We start from the raw sequence: 7,247 nt of genomic DNA, 5'->3' as shown, positions 1-7,247 counted from the left end.
GAAACAGGTCCGAACTTTCAGGTGACAAGTGAAAGACGAAGACAGGTTTCCTTGCCGAAAAATTGGCTCGGGTTGCGAACGAGGCTCGACAAAAGCATTTGTTGGGCGAGTTGGTGTTTTTAATGATCCATAACTACAGCGCAAACGACAGGACAGAGACAGGTGTAGTGTCCCTCCCTCTTCTCTGTACTCTCGTTTGCGCTGTAGTTATGGATCATTACGGAACTGAGGCTGCCGCTCAACCTTTGTTCAGTACTTTCTCATGCTGTGCAGCCATCTTCTTTCTATCTTCCTACCATGCATGAGTTCAGTGACACTGCTTTACATTAGGCAAAAGTGCCAATGTCAAATAGCTAAGGAAATATTTAACGTCCAGATATATTTGCTTGTCTTTTCTTCCTCTCTGCTTTATATGGTTCTCATTGTGCAACATTGGTTTGTTGGTCATTTTTTATATAATATTACTCATGTTTGCGGTTACTCATATGCCGTGTTATGCGTTGTTTTCATTTGGATGTACTGTGTGAATACCGGGATTTACTGCAATAGCACTGCTTCAGACGTATGAAACGTGAGCAAGACAATTGTGTGCCACAAAAATGATAGAGGATGCTTATAGACGTCCGAATAGTTTGTTTTCCTGAGCAGCATTAGAATTCTCCATGTTACCAAATGAAGCAGTTATCATCATGCTTGAAGTTGTTCTTACTTGTTACTCACTTGTTCCTGCTTTATTGGGCTGCAGTTGGTATTTTATTTTATTTGTGACATTGTGATATTTTGGTCGTGCTATTGAGTTCGATTGTCCTAATGCAGCAGAGCCCATGGAGACACTTTACTCGCGGACATCTTATCTTGGCAATGGGAGCAAAGGTAGGGAGGCGGGACGCCTTTAAACGTTTCACTCCGCAAAGTAGTTCAGCCGCCCGGCTTTCAGTCTGCATGCAGATCATTTCCTTCGTTTGCTTCGACAGCCAGCGTCTCTTGAACTTGACTCAAATCTTTTCAGGTGAAACCTATTCCAACCCTTGCGGAGTGGACGAACCAGAACAACCGAAACAACCTGAACAGGCGGCTGTCGCCATCTTATCTGCAGAGTCGGGGCGTCTCGAAAACCCGCGACAGACATAAGACGAGAAAACCGAGTGGAACCAAGAAAAGTGCTTTAAATATAATAGCTTCAGAAGTAAAACTTTTTGTTGGTCCATTACGATGTGATAACAAATGAAATAGCCCGAAGGCTGTCCCATCTTCCATTTGCCTTTAAAATGGTAGGGGTAACATTAAGAGATAGGAAACGTGCAGAGTGTCAGAGAAATAACTCAAGTTACTGACATTCTAGTCGAAATTAAGGAGAAGAAATAGGCATGTAGTGCGAAGAGGGGATGACTGATGATCGCTCAGGATAACAAACCCGATTCCAAGTGAAGGAAAGCGTATAGCAGGGGGCGGCAGAAAGTTGGGCGGGCGGATGAGGTAAAGAAGTTGGCAGGGGCCAAGTGGATGCAGCTAGCACAGGACTGGGGCAATTGGAAGAATATGGGAGAGGCCTTCGCACTGCACAGAGATGGGAAGGCTCCGAGGAAAACAAGAAATTTTGAAAAAAAAACGGTTTTTTTTCTCGTTTTTTTTCCCGGCGAATGGAAAGCCGAAAGAAAAAATACCATAAAGTATGATTCCAATAAAGAAACATGAAAATTTGTCCTAATTTATAGATGGCTGCTTCTAAGTAGGAAAGAGCACTGAAAAGGCTGCTGAAAGAATATAATGCAAATTAGAGGTTAAAGAAAAACAGCGCGAAGACGAGACCTCACAACACAGGCGCTCCGTTTTCACGGTTTTTCTTTAACCTCTATTATGCGCCAACTAGACCGCCAAAATGCTCTCTGGGACCACAAATTAGGCTTACTCGTGATAGATGCTTACCGCCGTATTCACGAATACGCCTGAGAAATACGCATGAGAGAACGGACGTTCGGTGTGTGGAAAAGGCGGTTTTCATGCCTTGACATGCGGCTGCAGCACAAGTTGGAGTGTTCAGTGCTTATAACCACAGCTTGTGCTGCACTGCATAATATCGCCTGCATGCGGAACGAACCTTGCCCACCTGCTGTCCCCAAAGGACGAGGCAGCAGCCCCACACCCTGCACCTGTTGATACAATCAATTGCAGTCTTTTCCCTTTCGTACCTATCTCTTGTCCGTGCTGTCATCATGCCAATAATAATGGGCTGAATACTACCCAAATTTTGATTTGCTACTTTGAGCTAATACGTATGAAAGGCACAAAGAGGAACTGAAATGAAACGGAACAAGAAGCATTCATTTAAATTATCCTGTCTTGATTCTTACGCCAAGTAATCTAGATATTTGTATATTTAAAAATAATCACTCAGAGTGGAAGAAAGGCCTACATGCAACAGCTGGATGCTTTTTCCTTTACGTTGATTTAAAAAAGATTATAAAAGACCTGAGCAACTGACAAAAGGCGGTGCCCCTCTATTATTGCTGTTTCGAATCGCTGCGTGATGCTAACATTGCTGCTCCTTTACTTTTTTCTTCATCTCGAGCAGCTCAATCTCTATTTTGCTCTTTTTTCTTGGTGTTTTTCTTTTCTGTCTTTCGAATTCTAGATCCATTTTTTTTTATCTTCATGTTTCCATTGCCGAGTCGGAATTAATAATTTTCTCTTTCCTTCGCAGTGTGTGCAACTGACGCTTTTTTTTTCTTCTGCTTCCTCAAAGCTTTTTAGCGGGCCTCGGTATCGGGAGCTAGCATGCTTTTTATGGCTGCAATACGGCCCCCAGCTTGACTGCCTTCTACAGACCCCATTGATGCCTGTGGTCCCCACACTGAGAGAAGGTTTCCGGCCTTCGAGCAGGTGACATGGGCATCGCACGGGATGGCGTCCTGTTTCTGCATGATGGGCCTAATGAAAACTTGCACATAAATATCAACAAAAAGTAAAGTGTTGATACAAGAACACTTGAAAACATTACAAATATTGATTTCCAGCTTCACTTAAAGCACAGCAAGCAAGAAGTAGAGAAAGCTTTTTTATATAGTTTGTTCATTCAACATATGTTGTCTAATAGTTGATTACCTGTACCTGCGAACGAATATGAAGCAGGCATTGCTTGACCAGAATCCTCAAGAATGGCTACAGCACAACTTTTTAGTCATCGTAGCATGATACTGTGCATAGACTGCTTAAGGGACAGCACTGTTTGCTTAGCTGGTATATTGCTCTAGCACCACGCATCTTTTTTTTTAGCAAAACTTTCTGCAGCTGTTAATGAAACAATTCGCATAAACAAGTCCACAGCAGAGCTTCACATTTGCAGGCAGTCTTGTGTGATTTGAATACAATGGTTTTCATTGGGAATTTACATCACTTTTAGTTAGTTGATTTAGAATGATTTTTTTTCTGTTGTTTCATGAGTGAAAAATGTTGAATAAAGATGAATTAATAAACGATAACAAAAGAGCAGCAGCAATCAGCAATACCACAGATGTTCAAAATCACAGGAGCAAAGCTGCAAGGCTTGTGTTAGAAAGTGGTATTGAAAATAATAGCGAAGATGCAACCATTTATATGAAATCACCGAATAACAATGGATATATTCACAGCTGATTCAACGTCTTTAAGGACATCTACAGAGAAACATTGTTCAGTCAATGAATGCCTTGTATGCTAGGGTATAGTGTTTTTCTTGGCTGAAAGAGAAAATTAAAACTTGAATGAAAGCTGGCCAATAGATACACAAAATGATGCATCTATTCTTCGATATCACCTGTGTTTTTTGAAATAAAGAAACAGCTGAGTTGTTAATTCCCTTTGTTTGTCTCTTCGTCCTGTACTTTATGCTGCCTTGCTTATTAAGGGATGAATATTGTTTCTTTCTTTCTTTATTTGTTTCTTAGACATTTTGCCTAAAAGGAGGCTGAGGCTAAAGGCGCGGTCACCTGACGTGGCTTCAGCCCCCTGCTACATGATCAGTAAGCACCGAAAATACATTATTGCGGCCGACAATGCGAAAGGCGGCCGACGCTCCAGGGTGAACATACGAGTGTGAGTCGTTTCATTCGGCATATCAAGTAGCCCAGGTAAACAATGACATGACGTCATCATGCAGCCATTTTGCTTTGATCTATGGCCCTGAAAATTGCACTGATGCTACATAAGAATGCAGCCGCAAAGTGTCATGCACAAAAACTATATATTATATATTTTCAGCCTTTTATACAGATTACTCTGCATGCTATACAAAACAACGTCTCGCAAAAGGATGCTTGAAAGCAATTGCTGCAAGTCTGTAGAAACAACAAAAAAGGCATGTCGGTCCTGTCAAGATGTGGGTCCACCATCGCGTTGAGCATGGCAGCCGGTGGAAGTGATAAAACTGGCTCGCCCTTGGCCATCACTGACATACGGATTTTCCACCCGCATTGACATATGCGATGCCAATGATGGGCTCATTGGACGGCATCCTCGTGAGCCATCTCATGAAATCAAAATGCGAAGCCTGCATGTATACACAGTCAATGCAAGGATAGATCTGACCCTTTATGCCTAAATTTGGATCAAAAGGGAATACTTTCTACCCCAATGTGCCAGCCCGCATGTATGCCTTTTGAATGTGCATAGATTGCAGCTTAACACAATAATTAGGCCATTAAAAAAATTGTTGTTAGTGCAATTAAACTTCGAGAGGCTGGTGTGTATATATCACATTCTAAGTGGTGTGGACCATATAATATCTCAACGCGATTCCTTGGCCTTAATACATATTCCTGTATTTAAGCCCACAAATATTGTCAAAAAAAAAAGGAGAGATGAGGAATTGCCTGACAAAAGTCGCACACCTTTACACACCAAACATAACGAGTTCGCGGCACTGGGCAAACATAAATGACCTGGTCAAGGATCCTGCATGCAGCATGCACAAATTGTTGCAATCAAGCACGAGCGCGTTTCTCTGCACAGGTCACAGAAATCGAATTGTCGAAAATTTATGAATTCTCCTTGCAGTCACTTTTCTTCCACCTGGACTTTTCATTGCCCCAGAGCTTGCGGAGCTGCTTTGCATTTCTTGGCCGCATGTTGGGCTGTTGTATTCCAGGCACAACTTGCCTTGTTCTTCGCCTCTATCGAAGCGCTATTAGTGCGCTTATTTTTGATGGTTTTCGTACACTTCCCGACAAGAGCTCTCAGCACTCCGCGTTCCTCGTTTGTATAAATAAACCGCGTAGCCTCTTGGGAGGGCTGAATACATTGGCTCTCGGCTGACGATGACATTTCTCTAGAGCACCGACGTAGAGACGTCCGAAGCGATCTACTACGCTAGCAAAACTCTTTTTTTTTTTGCTTTCTTATCTTTCCGCGCATCCCTGTTTTCCTTGTACTCATAGTTCTGTTCAAAAGACAGCGAAAAAAGAAAAGCAATCACTTTCCATATGCGCGAACTTTGGCCAAGTACGCGGTCAGCCATCGTACGCATATCAGGCCAGCGCCTCAGGGCGCGCGTTCGAACCACATTCTGCGTTTCCGAGTATGCTTTGCGTATTGCTGAATACAGCTCCCAGCTGTTCTTCCAAACGCAAGCAGCGTTTGCTTCAGCGGAGCACGAACGACCACCCGAAGGTAACAGAGCTAGATTTGTTTTCTTTTTTCGCTTCACCATTCACAACGGAGTCACTGAAACGAAACAGCGCTAAAACAAAGAAACTTGTCAGATAGGAAGAGGACTTGGCCCCCGAAAGTGCCGGCTAATGAAACGCAGTCGCGACTGCGTGGACCAGCGTTTTTTTTTTTGTTTTTTTAGGGACGTAGGCAGAAAAGAAGCGCCGTAGCAAGAACGCCTTTGAATGCCTCGTTTGCTTGTCCAGGCGTTACAAATTGCCGAGAAGCAGCGGCAGCGCATCCGCCGCTCGCCCCTCGCAGATGGGAGAATGTTCTTGCAGGTCGTCGATGCCGAATCACGTGACAGATTTATTTATTTATTAGAACATACTGCAGCCTCGATGAGGCTATGGCAGGAGTGGCAAACAAAGAAAAGTGTATCAAGAAAATGCAAACATACAAAACAAATAAAAAATAAAATAAAAATGGCACTATGAAGCAATGGCGCGTATCAAGAAAATACAACCATATAAAATCAAAGAAAAAATAAAGTAAAATAAAAGAATAAAAATAAAATAAATGAATGGTACTAGGAAGCAACGGCTGTCAAAAATTCTTCAATTGGCAGCGAGCGGACGTTTCCCGGCAGCGAATTCCAGAGTTCAATGGTGAGAGGAAAGAAGCTGTGTTTGAATGTCCCAGTGCGGGAAAAGAAAGGAATGAGATTCAGGCTATGGGAACTTCTAGTTATGGAAGGCTTGCTAATGTTCAAATAATTACTTAGTGATGGATGGCGCTGAGAGTGAACCAGTATGTGCAAAAACTTCAAACATTCTATTTGACGGCGAGATGATAGGGCTGTGAGACCTAAATCTGTATAATGGGAAGAAGGGGAAAAATCTCGGCCGTAGTTGAGAAAGATGAAGCGTACTGATTTCTTTTGAACTGATTCTAATTTTTTGATATCGGATTTTGTATAAGGATTCCATACGATACAGCCGTCATCAAGAATGGGGCGGATAAGTATTTGATATGTGAGCAGTTTGGTATCCTTTGGGGCTTTACGCAGTCACGATGGAGGTATCCGAGACGTTTAAATGCTTTGTTACATATGATGTCAATGTGTTTGGACCACGAGATGTCATGAGAAAAATGAAGGCCGAGGTATTTATATTCCGTGACTTGCTCTAAATCCTGACCATGAATTGTGAACGAGATGGGCGTCTAGAGAATGACATGGAAACGGTTTTAGAGAAATTAATATTCATTTGCCATTCCTTGTACCATCTACAAAAATTTGCAAATGAGTCGTTAAGTATTTCATGGTCAAGTGGTGTATTAATGTCGTGATATAAGACGCAGTCATCAGCGTAAAGACGAATTTTTACAGATACAAACCTAAAACGGAACCTTGGGGAACGCCGGATGAAACACTAACGGGAGTGGAAATAGCTGAATTAAAGTGTACAGACTGCGAACGCTGATTTAAGAAACTGGATATCCAACCAACCAGGGAAGGGTTTTTTAGAATAGATTTACGCTTGTGCAGGAGTTTAGAGTGTGGGACAGTGTCGAAAGCTACAAAAATACTGTCGACCTGTCTACCTAGATCTAATGACTGAGAA

Source organism: Amblyomma maculatum, unplaced genomic scaffold, assembly GCF_055883805.1.
Source record: "Amblyomma maculatum isolate TAMU_Amacu unplaced genomic scaffold, ASM5588380v1 scaffold_15, whole genome shotgun sequence".
Classification (NCBI taxonomy): Eukaryota; Metazoa; Arthropoda; class Arachnida; order Ixodida; family Ixodidae; genus Amblyomma; species Amblyomma maculatum.
Note: the sequence above shows the minus strand (reverse complement) of the source record.